This window comes from Bos javanicus, chromosome 2, assembly GCF_032452875.1.
Source record: "Bos javanicus breed banteng chromosome 2, ARS-OSU_banteng_1.0, whole genome shotgun sequence".
Classification (NCBI taxonomy): domain Eukaryota; kingdom Metazoa; phylum Chordata; class Mammalia; order Artiodactyla; family Bovidae; genus Bos; species Bos javanicus.
Window position 1 is genome coordinate 91,825,188 of NC_083869.1, and position 18,881 is coordinate 91,844,068.

Here is an 18,881-nt window from a genome sequence, read left to right on the forward strand (position 1 = left end):
TAATAAAGATAAGCCTCTTTAAATATTAATATCCACAACCATACAAGTCAAAACGATTATGCCAATAACTAAAGCTGTAAACTTCTGCTTTAATGTTCCTAAAGATATGTTTCAGTCTTCGCTAATTGTAGCACTGTCACATCAAGAAGCAACGGTTAGAACTAGACATAAAACAACAGTTCAAAACTGGGAAAGGAGTATGTCAAAGCTGTATATTGTCACCCTGCTTATTTAACTTATATGCAGAATACATCATGCAAAACGCCAAGCTGGATGAATCACACGCTGGAATCAAGATTGCTGGAAGATATATCAATAACCTCAGGTATGCATATGACCCAACCCTTACAGCAGAAATTGAAGAGGAACTGAAGAGCCTCTTGATGAAGGTGAAAGAGAAAACTGAAAAAGGTGGCTTAAAACTCAATATTCAAAAAACTAAGATTATGGAATCCAGTCCCATCACTTCATGGCAAACAGATGGGGAAGAAATGGAAACAGTGACAGACTTTGTTTTCTGGGGCTCCAAAAACACTGTGGACAGTGACTGCAGCCATGAAACTAAAAGACGCTTGCTCCTCGGAAGAAAAGCCTTGACAACCTAGACCATGTGTTAAAAAGCAGACACCTTACTTTGCCAACAAAGGTCAGTATGTCAAAGCTATAGTTTTTCCAGTAGTCATGTATGGATGTGAGAGGTGGACCATAAAGAAGGCTAAGCACCGCAGAATTGATGTTTTTGAACTGTGGTGTTGGAGAAGACTCTTGAGAATCCCGTAGACAGCAAAGAGATCAAACTAGTCCATCCTAAAGGAAATCAACCCCGAACATGCATTGGAAGGACTGGTGCTCAAGCTCCAATACTTTGGCCACCTGATGCAATGAGTTGACTTATTGGAAAATACTCTGATGCTGGGAAAGACTGAGGGCAGAAGGAGAAGGGGACAACAGAGGATAAGATAGTTGGACGGCATCACCAACTCAATGGACATGAGTGTGAGCAAACTCTGGAAGATAGTGAAGAATAGGAAAGCCTAGCATGCTACAGGCCATGGGGTCACAAAGAGTCAACACAACTGAGTGACTGACCACCACCACCACATCAGAGAAGATGTGACATCCATGCATTAGGTAAGGTCATCAAACAGAAAAATCTGTGTCAAAGATTTACTTATAAACTTGTAGTAAAATATGATTTGGCTGTAAAAAAAAAAAAAAAAAAAGGACACAAATAGGAAACAATGTTTATTCTATGCCAACTGAAATATTTAAAACACTGCTGAGAGAAATTAGAAATCTAAATTAAATGGACAGATACACCATGTTAATAGATTGGAAGATACAACACTGCTATATGGCAATTCTCCCCATACTGAAATTCAATTTCAATATGAAATTCAAATTCAGTGCAATTCTAGTCTATATCCCAACATCTAATTTTAAAATTTATATAAAAAGGAAATGACCTAAAATCATCAAAAACAATTAGGGAAAAGAACTTGCAGGATTTCCTCTACCTTGACTTCTTACTCACTGTAAGGCTCAGTAATCAAGACAATGTAGTATTAGGCAAAAGAAGAGAAATTACATCAGTGCAACAGAACAGAGTATAGAAACAGACCCACATTTACATCGTCCAATATTTTCAACAAAGATGTCAAAGTAGGGAAGGAGGAAAGGAAAGAGGTTTTTCCTCAGCTTCACTGAGATATAACTGACAAAAATGCAAAGCATTTCAAAACAAATGATGCTGGAACAAATAGATATAAATATGGGATGAGGGGGCTGACTTTCACATCACACTATAAACAAAATGGACCACAGACTGAAATGTGAAAGCTAGTATAACAAACCTCCTAGGAAAAGCCATAGGGAGGTATCTTTGCGAGTTTAGTGTGGGCCAAGATTTATCAGGATAAAGAAATCACTAACTATAAAGGAACTATTGATCATTTTGATGAAGTCCAATACAAAAACTTCTGCTATCTCTAAGACATCACTAAAAAATAAATAGGCAAGCCACAAACTAAGAAAAGACATTTACAAATATACCTGATAAAGGACTTGTGTCTAGAATATTAAAGAATTGCTGTAACTAAGTAAAAAAAAAAGATAAAACCACCCAATTTTTTAAATGAGCAAAAGCTTACAGTCATGTCCCAAATGGCAAATAATATGAAAAGTTGCTCAACATTATTAGTAATCAGGGAAGTGCAAATTAAAACTACAATGAGATGCTACTATGTATCCACTCCAGTAAGTAGAATGAAAATGACTGACAATACCAAGTGCTAGGATGTGGAGAAATTAAAATTGTCATATCATGCTGTTGCATACATAAAATTATACAGGTTTGGAAAAGTTTGCTAGTTCATTAAAAAATTAAAAATACATGCCCCCTATATAACCCAGCACGTCCTCATAGCATTTATCCAAGAGAAATAAAAACATAAGTTATAAAGGTGTATGTGTGCATGTATCTCTCTCCATTTGTACAAAATATCATAGTGGTTTTATTAGTAAATGAAATGTATTGGTAAATGAAAGCAACACAAATAGCAGAATCAACAGGTGAATGGATAAACAAAATGCAGTATATAACATAATGAAATACCATTCAGTAGTTAAAAAAAAAAGGAAAGAAACGAATCCAAGCAACAATATAGAATGATCTAAAAATCATTATTCTATTATACTGATCTATAATCATTCTCTGAATCATTTTTTGGAACACAGCTGTGGGAAAGGCGGCTGCCTGGTCCCAAGTGAACCTGTCGAAAAGCTGGGCAATAACCTTCCAAGTCCTGCTGTGAGTGTTAACTTACTGGTGGCCCAGTCTGGTAACCCTGTGGGAATGAACATGTGATTCTTTGAAATGTTAAAGTCTTTTGTATAGACTTGTTAATAAAAAAAATCATTATTCTGTATAAAAATAAGCCAGACTAGAGAGAGAACACTGTATGATTCCATACATCAGATTCTAAAAAATTCAAACTAATCTACAGTGATAGTGCACAGAGAGAGTGGAAGACAGGATGACTGACAAAGCGATGTGAAGGGACTAGGGGATGATGAGAATGTTCCCTACCTTGACTGCAGTGATGGCTACACAGGTGTATGAAAGCCTATCAAACAGTGTCCCTTTAATGTGCGCAGTTTATTACGTGGAAATTATACATCAATGAAGTCAAAAAATTTTAAAGAAACAAGCAAACCAAAAACTTTACAGCAAAGTTAGAGTCAGAAGTCAAGGCAGTGGCTACTGCTAACAGGGCAGATGTACAGAGAAGTAAAATTAGGGACGTTTCTGGCACACTGGTAATTTTATTTTTCATCTGCATACTGGTTATAAAGAGTATTCAGTTTCTCAGTTCAGTTCAGTTCAGTTGCTCAGTCATGTCCGACTCTTTTCGACCCCATGAATCGCAGCACGCCAGGCCTCCCTGTCCATCACCAACTCCCGGAGTTCACTCAGACTCATGTCCATTGAGTCAGTGATGCCATCCAGCCATCTCATCCTCTGTTGTCCCCTTCTCCTCCTGCCCTCAATCCCTCCCAGCATCAGAGTCTTTTCCAATGAGTCAACTCTTTGCATGAGGTGCCCAAAGTACTGGAGTTTCAGCTTTAGCATCATTCAGTTTCTAGACACCTAATAAAGTATGTATCAGTCAGTTCAGTTGCTCAGTTGGGTCAGACTCTTTGAGACGCCATGGACTGCAGCATGCCAGGCCTCCTTGTCCATCACCAACTCCCGGAGCTTACTCAAACTCATGTCCACTGAGTCCATGATGCCATCCAACCATCTCATCCTCTGTCGTCCCCTTCTCCTCCCACCCTCAATCTTTCCCAGCATCAGGGTCTTTTCAAGTGAGTCAGTTCTTCATATCAGGTGGCCAAAGTACTGGAGTTTCAGCTTCACCATCAGTCCTTCCAATGAATATTCAGGACTGATTTCCTTTAGGATGGACTGGTTGGATCTCTTTGCAGTGCAAGGGACTCTCAAGAGTCTTCTCCAACACCACAGTTCAAAAGCATCAATTTTTGGCACTCAGCTTTCTTTATATAGTCCAACTCTCATATCCATACATGACTATTGGAAAAACCATAGCTTTGACTAGACAGACCTTTGTTGGCAAAGTAATGTCTCTGCTTTTTAATATGTCGTCTAGGTTGGTCATAACTTTTCTTCCAAGGAGCAAAGCGTCTTTTAATTTCATAGCTGCAGTCACCATCTGCAGTGATTTTGGAGCCCCCCAAAATAAAGTCTGTCACTGTTTCCCCATCTATTTGCCATGAAGTGATGGGACCAGATGCCATGATCTTAGTTTTCTGAATGTTGAGTTTTAAGCCAACTTTTTCACTCTCTTCTTTCACTTTCATCAAGAGGCTCTGAAGTATATTGTTCTTCAAATACAAGTCTTTAAAAAGAGGAAGGACATCTACCTATGACCTACAAATTCCAATCTTTTATCCAAGAGAAATGAAATATTTGTTTACAAACAGACTTCAACAAAAATATTCATGGTAGTTTTCTTCATAGTAGACCCAAACTGGAAACAGCCCAGGTGCCCATCAACAGGAACAGGATAAACAATCTATGGTACATTCAATATTCGTACAGTTGAATATATTATGCCAGAATAAAAAACAACGTGGATAGATGTAAAAACATCATGTTGAGGGCAAGAAATCAGAGACAAAGGAGCACATACATATGATTCAACTAATATAAGATTCTAGAACAGGCAAAATAAACATGTGATGAAGCAACTGTGGCTGCAGTTGCAGTAGAGAAAGGAAAGGGCACCGTCACAGAAATGAAAACATGCTCACTGTGAACGAGGAAAAATTATGTCATTTAACACTACTGAATTACTAAATTAAATTTTAAGTGGGTACATTTAATTCACCTTAACTAATTCCTGAAAGCATAAAGTCCAAACTTAAGCTTCCAAAATAAGCCAATAATTTCAATTGTGGTAAAGAATAAATTTTATTAAGGTCTCATTTTGTCAAAATTTGTCTCATTTCTTCCACAAACATTTCTTTCTAATTAGTAAGAAAATCAGAATGTCTTGTCCCAAGTGGTTATTTTTAAGATTGGTTTCATACACTATGAAGTGGAACTTAATATAAAAGGCTCATTATTATCAATAATAATTCAATAAGAGTGTACAGGGATTTCCAAAATGGAGGTGATTATAACCCAGGAATTATGACTGATGATCCATTAGGGTATAAAAAATATTAGGAGTTCCATTTATATTTAATCTTTTCTTAATACACACATGTATTTTACGTACAATATAATGTAATACAATATATGTATATCCTTAACATACAAAATGACACTGGCCTCTTCATTATGACCACCTGTCAGAAAGTCACACATCACATATGTTAAGTAATCTAAGTATTCTGGTACTCAGTTCAGCTCAGTTCAGTTGCTCAGTTGTGTCCGACTCCTTGCGACCCCATGAATCGCAGCACACCAGGCCTCCCTGTCCATCACCAACTCCCGGAGTTCACTCAGACTCACGTCCATCGAGTCAGTGATGCCATCCAGCCATCTCATCCTCTGTCGTCCCCTTCTCCTCTTGCCCCCAACCCCTCCCAGCATCAGTCTTTTCCAATGAGTCAACTCTTCGCATGAGGTGGCCAAAGTACTGGAATTTCAGCTTCAGCATCATTCCTTCCAAAGAAATCCCAGGGCTGATCTCCTTCAGAATGGACTGGTTGGATCTCCTTGCAGTCCAAGGGACTCTCAAGAGTCTTCTCCAACACCACACTTCAAAAGCATCAATTCTTCGGCGCTCAGCTTTCTTCACTGTCCAACTCTCACATCCATATATGACCACTGGAAAAACCATAGCCTTGAGTAGATGGACCTTTGTTGGCAAAGTAATGTCTCTGCTTTTCAATATGCTATCTAGGTTGGTCATAACTTTCCTTCCAAGGAATAAGCGTCTTTTAATTTCATGGCTACAGTCACCATCTGCAGTGATTTTGAAGCCTAAAAAATTAAGTCTGACACTGTTTCCACTGTTTCCCCATCTATTTCCCATGAAGTGATGGGACCAGATTGATTCTAAATATTTGGCGGGAAGAGAGATAGTATTGGCTGGTTCCTTTTTCAAAATTGAAATAAAGAACGCACCTTTTTATAAACTGCTACAATAGACTGGTGTTCCAGGGAAGATACATTGTTACACTAAATGATTTTCTTAATAGAAACAATACTTTATGGAAAAACTATATTATAAAATCCTTCATGAAACAGTTGCTTTGATCTCAACAAAGTAAGTTGGGGCGGGGGAAGTAAGGTTTAACCTCAAAAGCAACTACTGCAGCTTGAAGCAGAAAAAGCACCAAAGTATTATTACATGATGTTATTGATGCGGCTGAGGAATAACCATAAGTATTTTATACTAAACAGGTTTATTGGTGTCTCATGGCAAAGTATTTCAAAAGTGTTATCAAATTTAACTTTAAAGGTGAGTTAAACATTTATCTTTACCAAAATAAAGTCTAAATTTGCTGACGTTCTGTGATAAGTGACTGTTAGCAGTATGCTACCTAGCAGTTATTTTTAAAAACAATAACATGGTTAATCTATGTATATCTTAAAGGTAAAAGCAGCATTTTAAAACTTGGTAAGAAAATAACTGTATTCCAGGAGACAACAATGTGTGTCATCTTGAAACACTCATACCTGCACTCTCTAAAAACAGAGAAGCCACTTTCTAATAACTCTTTAAATGCCTTCCATACACTTTCTGTAGATTTTGAATATATTTATTAAAAACATATAAACACAAATCTTCAAATTGGTTTGCATAGGAAGGGCAAACTTTGTTAGCCAAATCTGCATAACTGATAGACATAAATTTAAAAATGAGTATCTCCATTTAGAAAGTATAGCCAAAGAGGCACTTTATAATCTTTTTAGGTATATGTCCCTCCATGAGCTGCCTTTTAGCTAAGACAAGCATTAAAACCAAGCACCAAAATAAACAGATTTAAGATTCAGACTTTTGAATTTTTGTATTACTAAGCAGTAAAACCAAGATTTTTCAAACATAATGCATCGTATTCATTATGCCTGCTTTAAAAATATATATATTTATTTTCAAAACTTAGGGTAAACAAAAAGGTTTTTGAGCTATTATTAACATTTATAAAGCACTCTATTCACAGTTAACAGGGATCACTGATTCCCTTCACAAATCTCTAAAGTCACTTGTTACATTATAAAATAAACCAAATAAGCCGAGAAAGAATTCTTCTTTATAAATAAGATAAACATTATTAGATTTTTATGGATCCTTTCAGAGATGTAACACCAACTATAACATATTCTTCAAATAATGGCTTTCATTAAATCCTTTTTCACTGCATTTCTGTTATATTTAAGGGACTGGGAGACATTTCAGATGAGTAAAACTGGATCGAATATTCCAGACTTGGGTATTTAAGACAGTACATAGTTATCCACAGCATAGGGCAAATCAAGTGAAATCTAGAGGAATGAAGAAGGCAATGAATTCTAGCTGGTATCAAACAGCTTCACAAAGGTGGGTGGCAATGGAAATGGGACTCAAAAGATGTGTAGGATTTTAACTAGAAAAATTAGGAAAAATAAACCATGCTTGGAACCATGGATAGATGCATGTACAATCTGGGACACTTAAGAATACACTGTATTTGCAAGTCCTATTATTAGTGATTTTGCTGTACTGACTTAGCACTTTTCTTCACGTATCAAACTTAGTAAGATCATTCTAAACAATTTCCAAAAAAAGCATTCAATCTTCAAGCACAATTACAAAATCATACTTACTCCTGTAATTCTACAAAATATGAGTCTATCAATATGTTTACAGTTCTAATTTTCTCCAGATTTCACTATTCTTCATCAGGGGGCTTACATTTTAAGTGCCACACAATGACATCAATTATGGGCCACCCAATCTTGCTTTTCTTCTCATGTAAAAGGATGACTATGGGCGGAGGTTCATGACGTTGTACAGGAGGCAGTGATCAAGACCATCTCCAAGAAAAAGAAATGCAAAAAGGCAAAATGGTTGTCTGACAAGGCCTTACAAATAGCTGAGAAAAGAGGAGGAGCTAAAGGCAAAAGAGAAAAGGAAAGATATACCCATTTGAATGCAGAGTTCCAAAGAACAGCAAGGAGATATAAGAAAGCCTTCCTCAATGATCAGTGCAAAGAAATAGAGGAAAACAGTACAATGGGAAAGACTAGAGATCTCTTCAAGAAAATTAGATACCAAGGGAACATTTCATGCAAAGATGGGCTCAATAAAGGACAGAAATGGTAGGGACCTAACAGAAGCAGATGGAGAAGGCAACGGCACCCCACTCCAGTACTCTTGCCTGGAAAATCCCATGGACAGAGGAGCCTGGTAGGCTGCAGTCCATGGGGTTGCTAAGAGTCGGGCACGACTAAGGGACTTCACTTTCACTTTTCACCTTCATGCATTGGAGAAGGAACTGGCAACCCACTCCAGTGTTCTTGCCTGGAGAATCCCAGGGATGGGGGAGCCTGGTGGACTGCTGTCTACGGGGTCGCACAGAGTCAGCCACAACTGAAGTGACTTAGCAACAGAAGCAGAAGATATTAAGAAGAAGTGGCAAGAATACACAGAAGAACTATACAAAAGAGATCTTCATTACCCAGATAACCACGATGGTGTGATCACCCACCTAGAGCCAGACATCCTGGAATGCAAAGTCAAGTGGGCCTTAGGAAGCACCACTCTACGAACAAAGCTAATAAAGATGACGGAATTCCAGTTGAGCTATTTCAAATCCTAAAAAATGATGCTGTGAAAGTGCTGCATTCAATATGACAGCAAATCTGGAAAACTCAACAGTGGCCACAGGACTGGAAAAGGTCCATTTTCATTCCAATCCCAGAGAAAGGCAATGCCAAAGAATGTTCAAACTACCACACAATTGCACTCGTCTTACAAACTAGCAAAGTAAGGCACAAAATTCTCCAGGTTAGGCTTCAACAGTATGTGAACCATGAACTTCCAGATGTTCAAGCTGCATTTAGAAAAGGCAGAGGAACCAGAGAACAAATTGCCAACATCTGCTGAATCATCAAAAAAGCAAGAGAGTTCCAGAAAAACATCTACTTTTGTGTTATTGACTATGCCAAAGCCTTTGTGTGGATCACAACAAACTGTGGAAAATTCTTAAAGAGATGGAAATATCAGACCACCTGACCTGCCTCCTGAGAAATCTGTATGCAGATCAAGAAGCAACAGTTAGAACTGGACATGGAACAACAGACTGACTGCCAATCGGGAAAGCAGTACGTCAAGGCTGTATATTGTCATCCTGCTTATTTAACTTATATGCAGAATACATCATGAGAAATGCTGGGCTGGATGAAGCACAAGCTGGAATCAAGACTGCCGGGAGAAATATTAAGAACCTCAGATATGCAGATGACACCACCCTTATGGCAGAAAGCGAAGAACTAAAGAGCCTCTTGATGAAAGTGAAAGAAGAGAGTGAAAAAGTTGGCTTAAAACTCAACATTCAGAAAACTAAGATCATGGCATCCGGTCCCATCACTTCATGACAAACAGATGGAGAAACAGTGCAAACAGTGAAAGACTTTATTTTGGGGGGCTCCAAAATCACTGCAGATGGTGATTGCAGCTATGAAATTAAAAGACGCTTGCTCCTTGGAAGAAAAGCCATGACCAACCTAGACGACATATTAAAAAGCAGAGACATTACTTTGCCAACAAAGGTCTGTCTAGTCAAAGCTATGGTTTTTCCAATAGTCATGTATGGATGCGAGAGTTGGACTATAAAGAAAAGCTGAGCGTCAAAGAACTGATGCTTTTGAACTGTGTTGTTAGAAAAGACTCTTGAGAGTCCTTTGCACTGCAAAGAGATCCAACCAGTCCATCCTAAAGGAAATCAGTCCTGAGTATTCATTGGAAGGACTGATGCTGAAGCTGAAACTCCAATACTTTGGTCACCTGATGCAAAGAATCAACTCACTGGAAAAGACCCTGATGCTGGGAAAGACTGAAGGCAGGAGGAGAAGGGGACGACAGAGGATGAGATGGTTGGATGGCATCACCGACACGATGGATACGAGTTTAAGTAGGCTCCAGTTCTTGGTGATGGACAGGGAAGCCTGGTATGCTGCAGTCCATGGGGTTGCAAAGAGTCGGACATGACTGAGCAACTGAACTGAACTGAAAGGGATGACTTATCCCTCTTTTCCAAGCCTAACTACTCACCCATTTTAGGTGGCGCCAGTGGTAAAGAACCCTCCTGCCAGTGCAGGAGACATAAGTAACACGGATTAGATCCCTGGCTCAGGAAGATCCCCTGGAGAAGGGGATCTGGCAACCCACTCCAGTATTTTTGCCTGGAGAATCCCATGGACAGAGAAGCCTGGTGGGCTACGGTCCATGGGGTCGCAGAGTTGGACACAACTGACGTGACAGCACGCACACAGTTTCTTTAGACTCTGATCCCTTAATTACATTCTCTACTGAATCCCTGAATCCTGCATTTAAATTAACATTCTATTTTGGAGGGGAGAATACCTATCTCTTTGTTTTCTCCATTATATATATCTCTGCCTAAAGCAGAGCTACCAGTAAATGTTTTATGAATAGCAGAATATATAATGAGTTTTAAAGAGTCAATTTTTAAGTTATGAGTGATGTATTTTAAGACACCTGCCCCAAAGTGTGGTAAATAATGTATCTTAAAAGAATAGTGTTAAGAGCATGGGATGAAGCTTATACATCATATAATCTGGGGGTTTTCTAATATTTCACAACAAAACTTTTTCAGAAGAAATCTTATTCAGCATGCCAAATATATATAGCTACAGAAGCACTATTAATACCATTTTATGTTCAAATACATTATAATTTGTTACAAACTCAAAAGAGACAAATTGAGTGTTAGAGATGTTAGTCTTGACACCTAAGCAATCCATTTATTTCCATAAAATTTTGCTTTTATTTTACTCAGGTAAGTAGTTGAAAGTAGGTAGCAGCTTTGGTTTTGTTTTGTTAGTAGCTTTTAATGGTTTGCTTCCTAGTGTCTGGATATGCTTCAATTAAATTGATTAATAAAGATATAAATAAGACTTTTTATTTCAATATGAGTAGTAATCATATGTAAAAACTGCTTACAAGGCAAACAAGAAAAACCCAAGCTTCCAATAAGCTATAAAACATCTGTAATATATTAGGACATAGTGCTATACATTCATTTGTTACTAAACTGATTTACACAGGATGCTGCTGCTGCTAAGTCGCTTCAGTCATGTCCGACTCTGTGGGACCCCATAGACGGCAGCCCACCAGGCTCCCCTGTCCCTGGGATTCTCCAGGCAAGAACACTGGAGTGGGTTGCCATTTCCTTCTCCAATGCATGAAAGTGAAAAGTGAAAGTGAAGTCGCTCAGTCGTGCCCGACTCTTAGCAAACCCATGGACTGCAGCCTACCAGGCTCTTCAGTCCGTGGGATTTTCCAGGCAAGAGTACTGGAGTGGGGTGCCATTGCCTTCTCCGTTACACAGGATGAGTATACCCCAAAGGAACCGGCTTCAGTTGTGCCTGTCATTTAGTTGAACACAGTTCATGTACCATAGTAATGTATTGTTTAGACAATTCTATATGAATAGACTTGCACAGGACTCAATTTTTTTTTAATTTACTGCAAACTACAACTTTCCTTACCTACTTAAAATTCACAAATAAGCAGAGATGGTAAAAGATGTTTTATTCTAAGGAATGCTTATCCTCCCCCTGCTTCAGTAAAGCAGGTATAACCATAAAACACTACTGTCTGCAATGTGACAAATTTTATGTTTATGTACACAAGCGTGCTAAAATGGTGCTAGAAAAACTGGATATCCACACGCAAAGGATGACGCTGTACCCTTACCTAAAACCATATGCAAATATTAACTCAAAATGGATCATAGAGCTAAATATAATATCTAAAACTATAGAACTCTCAGAAGAAAACACAGGGGGAAAGCCTCCTGACACTGGATTTGGCAATGATTTCTTGGACACCAAAAGCACAGTCAACAAAAGAAAAATATAGATGAAGTGGATATTGTTAAAATGAAAGACTTTTGTACATCAAAGGACACTATCAACAGAGTAAAAAGGCAACCCATAGAAGAGAAAATGTAAACCATGGATCTGATATGATATTTAATATCCAGAGTGTATAAAGAACTGCTATAATTCAACAACAAAACAAGTTTTTTAAAATTGGCGAAGGACCTGGATAGATATTTCTACAAAGATACACAGATGGCCAATAAGCACAAGAAAAGATGCTCTAATCACTAATCATTAGGAAAAATGCAAGTCAAAAACACAAAGAGATGCCACTTTATTAAGTGCCCCTCATTAAGTGAAGTGAAAGTCGCTCAGTTGTGTCCAACTCTTTGCGACCCTATGGACTATATAGTCATGGAATTCTCCAGGCCAGAGTACTGGAGTGGGTAGCCTTTCCCTTCTCCAGGGGATCTTCCCAACCCAGGGATCGAACCCAGGTCTCCTGAATTGCTGGCGGATTCTTTACCACCTGAGCCACCAGGAATGGCTATTATCAAAATCACAGAAAATGACAAGTGTTGAGGTGAGGATGTGGAGAAACTGAAACCCCTGTGCTGGCAGGAGTGTAAAATGCTGCAGCTGCTGTAGAAAACGGAGTGGCAGTTCCTCAAAAATTCAACACAAAATTACCATATGATCCAGCAGTTCCACTTCTGGGTATATACCCCAAAGAAGTGAAAGCAGGGACTTGAGCAGATATGTATACACCAAAGTTCAGAGCAGTATTACAACAGCCAAAAGGTGGAAACAACCAAACGTATGTGTGATATACAGTATCACACACATACACAGATATACACACATACACACACACACAATGGACTGTTATTCAGCCTTAAAAAGGAATGCAATTCTGATTCATGCTCCAGCATGGATGAACCTTGAAGACATTACCCTAAGTGAAATGAGCCAGATACAAAACAAATATTTCATGATCTCATTTATAAGATATATCTAGAGTAGTCAAATCACAGAGACAAAGTAGAAAAGTGTTATCAGGGGCCAGAGGGAAAGGGGTTGGAGAGTTAATGTTTAATGGATACAGTTTCAGTATGGGAGGATGACGAAGTTCCAGAGATGGACAGTCATGATGGTTGCACAACTATGTAAAAGTATTTAATACCACTGAACTGTACCTTTAAAAATGATCAAAATGGTAACTTTTATGCTATATGTGTCACGCATGTGTGCTGTCGTCTTGGACTCTCTGCAACCCCATGGACTACAGCCCACAGGTGCCTCTGTCCACTGGCTTCTTCAGCCAAGAATACTGGAGTAGGTTGCCATTTCCTCCTCCAGGGGACATTATCGACCTAGGGATCAAACCTAGGTCTCCTGCATTAGCAGGCGGATTCCCTACCACTGAGCCACCTGGGAAGCCCTCTATGTTGTATATTTTACCACCAAATATATATATATATATATATAGTGTGTGTGTTTTTTATTTTTTATGGTGGCAATATAGGAATGCCATAAGGAACATAAGCTTACGAGTTATGCTATCTGTTTTCAAACACAGCTCTGCCACTTTATAGCTCTGTAACCTGTGCCTTTTTTCTCATACCTGTATCATAGGATTACAGCAAGGATGAAGTCAATACATGTAAAGTACTTAAAACAATGTATGTCATAAAATAGGTGCTTTTTATTACTATAGGTTTAAAACACATTTTAAATGAGATTAAACTCAAACATCTGGAGTACCTCTGAAGGTCCACCTCAAAATTATAGACTTCAGTAAAACGTAGACTGAAAACCAGTGATTTAACCCAATTTCTCATTTTACTGGTAAAGGAATTTAGAGTTCAAGGTATGTGACTTGCTTGAACTCACATAGCTTGTCTGCTAACGTTCATCTTCTCAGAATAAGAATTTGAGGTCAATGATACAATTGCTCACATTCAACTACTTCAGAACCAAGTGCAGTCATGATTTTATAATATATGTCCAAGAGTCTGTGAATAATAGTGTGATGGTTATCTACCATGCTAATCTAATAAATAATTACAAGTGGGATGGGAACCAAAAGGTAGCCGAACCAAAAGGTATCCAAACCAAAAGAAAAGTCAGTTTAATCAGTTTCAAAGACACCTCTTCTGAAAATGAAGTGTTAAAATATTTGTGAAAACAAATGATACTGACCAAGAGTTTGAGACACACCCAATAGGTCCTCACTACTCCATGCCTTTCAGCCAGTTACTCGTCACGTAATAATCTTAATGAGACTACTGACTCTGAAATACCAGCAACTTTTTCTACCAAACAGAACTAATATGCATCATAAGGAAATACCTACAAATAATTCCTTATTAAATTCAAACAGGAGAGAGCAGCAGTTCAAATAAGACAAAATGATTCATCCAAAAAATCATGTATTGAACTGTGCAGACATTTCTGTACTTACTTGAACAGGCTAGGTCTGTTTTCTGGGAAATTCACAACACAGAAAGCAAAATAACAGACAATCTTTGAAGGTCAGACGAACGAGAGCTAAAACACCTCTAAGCGTCTCTAATCTTGCCCTTCCCCCACTGCTCTTCCTCCTCAATGCCTCTCTCAAAGGAGAACACCACCCCCACTCGGAATGCCCCCATCCCCATCTACACCAGCTGAAATCCTACCCATCCTTTAAGATCTCACTTAAATGCCACAGCTTCCAAGGATTTCCCCCCAGTGCTCCCAATTTAGAATTATTCCCTCGCCTCTTCACTTCCCTATTTTGCACCTCTACTTCAACATTTTATTATATAATGCATTGCATTACCATTACCTACATTCACTTCTTTCCCCACCTTCCCCCAAGAAAATCTTAGGCGCTGTGGGCTAGGGAGGAAAGGAATTAACATTTGTTAAACACCTGTGGTGCCCTGCCAGGTGCTAGGCATTTTGCACACATTATCTCATTTAATCCGTTTGACAACCACCTCGGGAGGCAAGCAGGTGGTCTTAGTTATTCCCATTTTACTGACAGAGAAGCATACTGTTGAGAGTGCAATAGCTTATCCAACGTCACACTACCAGCCAATTCCAGTGCATACGGAGCAGCTGGTTCCCCTGGCTTCAAAGAGCTCTTTCGAAACACCACGATAAGCTGCAGTCTTGTTCACTTTATGTCCTCCACCCTGCCTAACAGATAGCAGCTATTCCATAAATACTTGCTGAACTGAGTATTCCTCCGGACTCACTACCACCCTTTTAACACCATCATCACGCCCCACCCCTAACCGATTAGCTTTACTGTTCCTTTACAGCGGACTTTACACACATCTCCAAGACAAACGCTGCAGACAACACCAACCCTTACCGGGAGGCACAGAGAAGAACCGTTCGGTTCCCTCAGATTTCCCCCAAAGGCTCTTCCCACACAATATACGAGAGCCACACTAAGTCACATTTGATGCAACGCTTACACCCTTCCCCAAAGCTCTTATTTCATCCTAAACCATGTCTTCGTGCTCACAAGCAATGACTTATGCGGTTTCCAGCTCACACAGTGGGGACACCCTAAGACGCGGTCTGAATAAGAAACCACATCTCTCAAACCGTCTTAAAACGAAGGCACCCTTATATTACTTCACTGCCTTCCATCTCCTCTTCCCCCCCGCCCCCCACCATGAGCTGCAGTTTGGATTTCCGGCGGGAATGCACACACACACACAGATGAGATGGGCTCAAAAGCCATGGAGCAATTACTTAGCTTGCTTAATTAGAAAGAAAACACGGAAGGTGCCCCGCCTTTCTCAATCTCTGCACTGAACTCATTTACGAAAGATGCGGGGCACCGAAACCCGAGGAACCCCAGACACCGAATCACTGGTTTCTGCGGCTAATCCGGGGAAGGAAGAGTCCTTGCCTCCCCGCGATCCCGGGCCACCAGCCCCCGAAGCCGGGTCGGAGAAGCCCAACCGCACCCTCCCCAGGCGGCCTTGCATCTCATTGTCTCCCTCTGTCGCGGCCCCCGGGGGCGCAGGGTGCAGCCCGGGCCCCGCTGACCCCCACCCACCGGCCGGGCGAGGTCCCACCAGCCCCGGCCCCGGCCCCGACCCCACCCCAGGCTCGGCCGCCGCACCGCGTCCGGATGGTCGGGCCGGGAGCCGGGAAAATGGAGGCGGGAGCGACGGCTGCGCTTCCCTGACCCGCGCCCCGCCAGCTCCCTCGGCCGGCCCCGAGGGCGAGGCTGAGCACTCACCGCAGCAACGGCTCGGTCCTCCGGCGGGCACGGCTCCGGAATGGCCCCGGGCTGGGCAGCAGCTGCCGCCGCCTCCTTCTCAGGCGCGGCGCTCCTTCCCTGGAGACGCCGCAAGCGCCCGCAGCTCCCGCGCCGCGCGCTCCGTGACTGACTGACTGACTGACCGACCGGGCGGCGGCGGCGGGGGCGAGGCGGCGGGCGGGGCGGCCGCAGCGGGCAGCGGCGGCGGAGCCGAGTGCGGCCGCGTCCGGCCGAGACGCAGAAGGCGGGGCTGAGGGCCGGGCGGCGGACGGGCGGACAGACTCGCGCCCGGCCGCTCGCTCCCCGCCACCCCCCGCCCGTCGCCAGCCGCTCACTTCCGGCGAAGGCAGCCGAGCCCGCCCCCCAGGCGCCCGTTGCTAGCGCCCCCTGCCCGCGCCCCCTGGCCCGCCTCGCTCCCCACAGCCCCAGGCGCCCGACCGCACCCAGCCCCGGCCGCCGGCGCTCCGCCTGTCCTCCGCGCGTCCCTGGGAACCGCCTCCAGGAACCAGTGAATCAGAGAATGAATGAGTGAGGGAGGAAAATTCCCGGGCTGTGCCACCCCTGCTCGCTTTTCCTTGGAAGCAGGCCCAGCGGCCTGTGTCCGAGGGCCCTGAGACACCGAAGCCTTGACCGTGTCTGTCAAGGACCTGATGGAGTATTCCGAGACTCCAGCAACCCATCAGACGGGGGCTTAGGCACTTAAAGGACTGCAGTCGTTGCAGTCTGTGAGGCCTTTTTTTAGGAAATCCCATTTTGGCCAATAGCTCTCTGTAGTTTCATGCACTATGTTAGGAAGCTTTTAGAAATTGAACATTTCAGTTATTCTCGATTATTTTTTAACTTTGCAGTTTGCTTACCTTGTGTTCTTAGTTTCTGTCACACACACACACACACCTTATTGAAACGGTTTGGGAGTAAGGCAGTGGCGTCTTTATCACCAAGCTCTAAGTTACTCGGATACTGCTTATTTCGATGTAGGCTTGACTTAGACTTTAAAATTTTGTTTCTGTCTTTATTTTGACCTTCTGATTAAAAGAAAGACAAAATAGAATTAAATCATTTTCGCCTGGCTACGTGCAAAGCAGATTTGTTGACATCATTAAAACAATTAACAAATCGGAAGTGTGACCTGGAATTAGTTGCAGTGAACATTTCTTTTTCATGTCTTCCCATATGCTTGCTAAGTAAGAGTATCCGTATCTTGAGTTTTCACAAAGAATTGACTGTACATTTCTGAGATCCTGGCTCCCTTTGTAAGAACCAGAGTGTTCATTTCTCTGTCCTGGGGCCAAATCCTGGTTTGGCTAATTACATTCCTTCTTTCAGATATTCTTGAGGACTTTGAAGTGGTTTGGTCTCTTGCACAATCTGTTTCAAACTGGTACACAATCTGTTTCAAACTGGTATTTAGAACTATAGAATACAGTTACTAGTTGCACTTCACACTTGAGATATCTGTACTTTAGTAACAAAACTGCAATTTTGTATTTTAAGTCTCAGTTCAGTTCAGTCTCTCAGTCATGCAGACTCTGCCAACCCATGAACCGCAGCATGCCAGACCTCCCTGTCCATGACCAACTCCTGTAGTCCACCCAAACCCATGTCCATCGAGTCGATGATGCCATCCAACCATCTCATCCTCTGTTGTCCCCTTCTCCTCCTGCCCTCAATCTTTCCCTGCACCAAGGTCTTTTCCAATGAGTCAGCTCTTCACATCAGGTGGCCAAAGTATTGGAGTTTCCACTTCAACATCAGTCCTTCCAATGAACACCCAGGACTCATCTCCTTTAGGATGGACTGGTTGGATCTCCTTGCAGTCCAAGGGACTCTCAAGAGTCTTCTCCAACACCACACTTCAAAAGCATCATTCTTCCGCACTCAGCTTTCTTTATAGTCCAACTCTCACATCCATACATGACCACTGGAAAAACCATAGCCTTGACTAGACGGACCTTTGTTGGCAAAGTAATGTCTCTGCTTTTGAATATGCTGTCTAGGTCGGTCATAACTTTCCTTCCAAGGAGTAAGTGTCCTTTAATTTCATGGCTGCAGTCACCATCTGCAGTGATTTTGGAGCCCAAAATAATTAAGTCTGACACTGTTTCCACTGTTTCCCCATCTATTTGCCATAAAGTGATGGGACCGGATGCCATGATCATAGTTTTCTGAATGTTGAGCTTTAAGCCAACGTTTTCACTCTCCTCTTTCACTTTCATCAAGAGGCTCTTTAGTTCTTCTTCACTTTCTGCCATAAGGGTGGTATCATATGCATATCTGAGGTTATTGAGATTTCTCCCTGCAATCTTGATTCCAGCTTCTGCCTCTTCCAGCCCAGTGTTTCTCATGATGTACTCTGCATATAAATTAAATAAGCACGGTGACAATATACAGCCTTGACGAACTCCTTTTCCTATTTGGAACCAGTCTGTTGTTCCATGTCCAGTTCTAACTGTTGCTTCCTGACCTGCATACAGGTTTCTCAAGAGGCAGATCAGGTGGTCTGGTATGCCCATCTCTTTCAGAATT

The 18,881-nt window shown here is 41.4% G+C and overlaps 1 protein-coding gene across 6 annotated transcripts in view; it reads right to left on the reverse strand.

Moving 5' to 3' along the window:
• RAPH1 (Ras association (RalGDS/AF-6) and pleckstrin homology domains 1) overlaps positions 1 to 16,709 on the reverse strand; it is a 103,064-nt gene extending 86,355 nt beyond the window's left edge. For 2 of the 6 annotated variants that reach the window (XM_061381802.1, XM_061381797.1), the window contains exon 1: positions 16,335 to 16,708. The gene's annotated coding sequence lies outside the window, so the exon portion shown is untranslated. Of the gene's footprint in view, positions 1 to 16,334 lie in introns of all 6 variants that reach the window. The other 4 variants (XM_061381793.1, XM_061381808.1, XM_061381815.1 and 1 more) reach the window with 4 other exon arrangements.
• Positions 16,710 to 18,881: the final 2,172 nt, after the last annotated feature.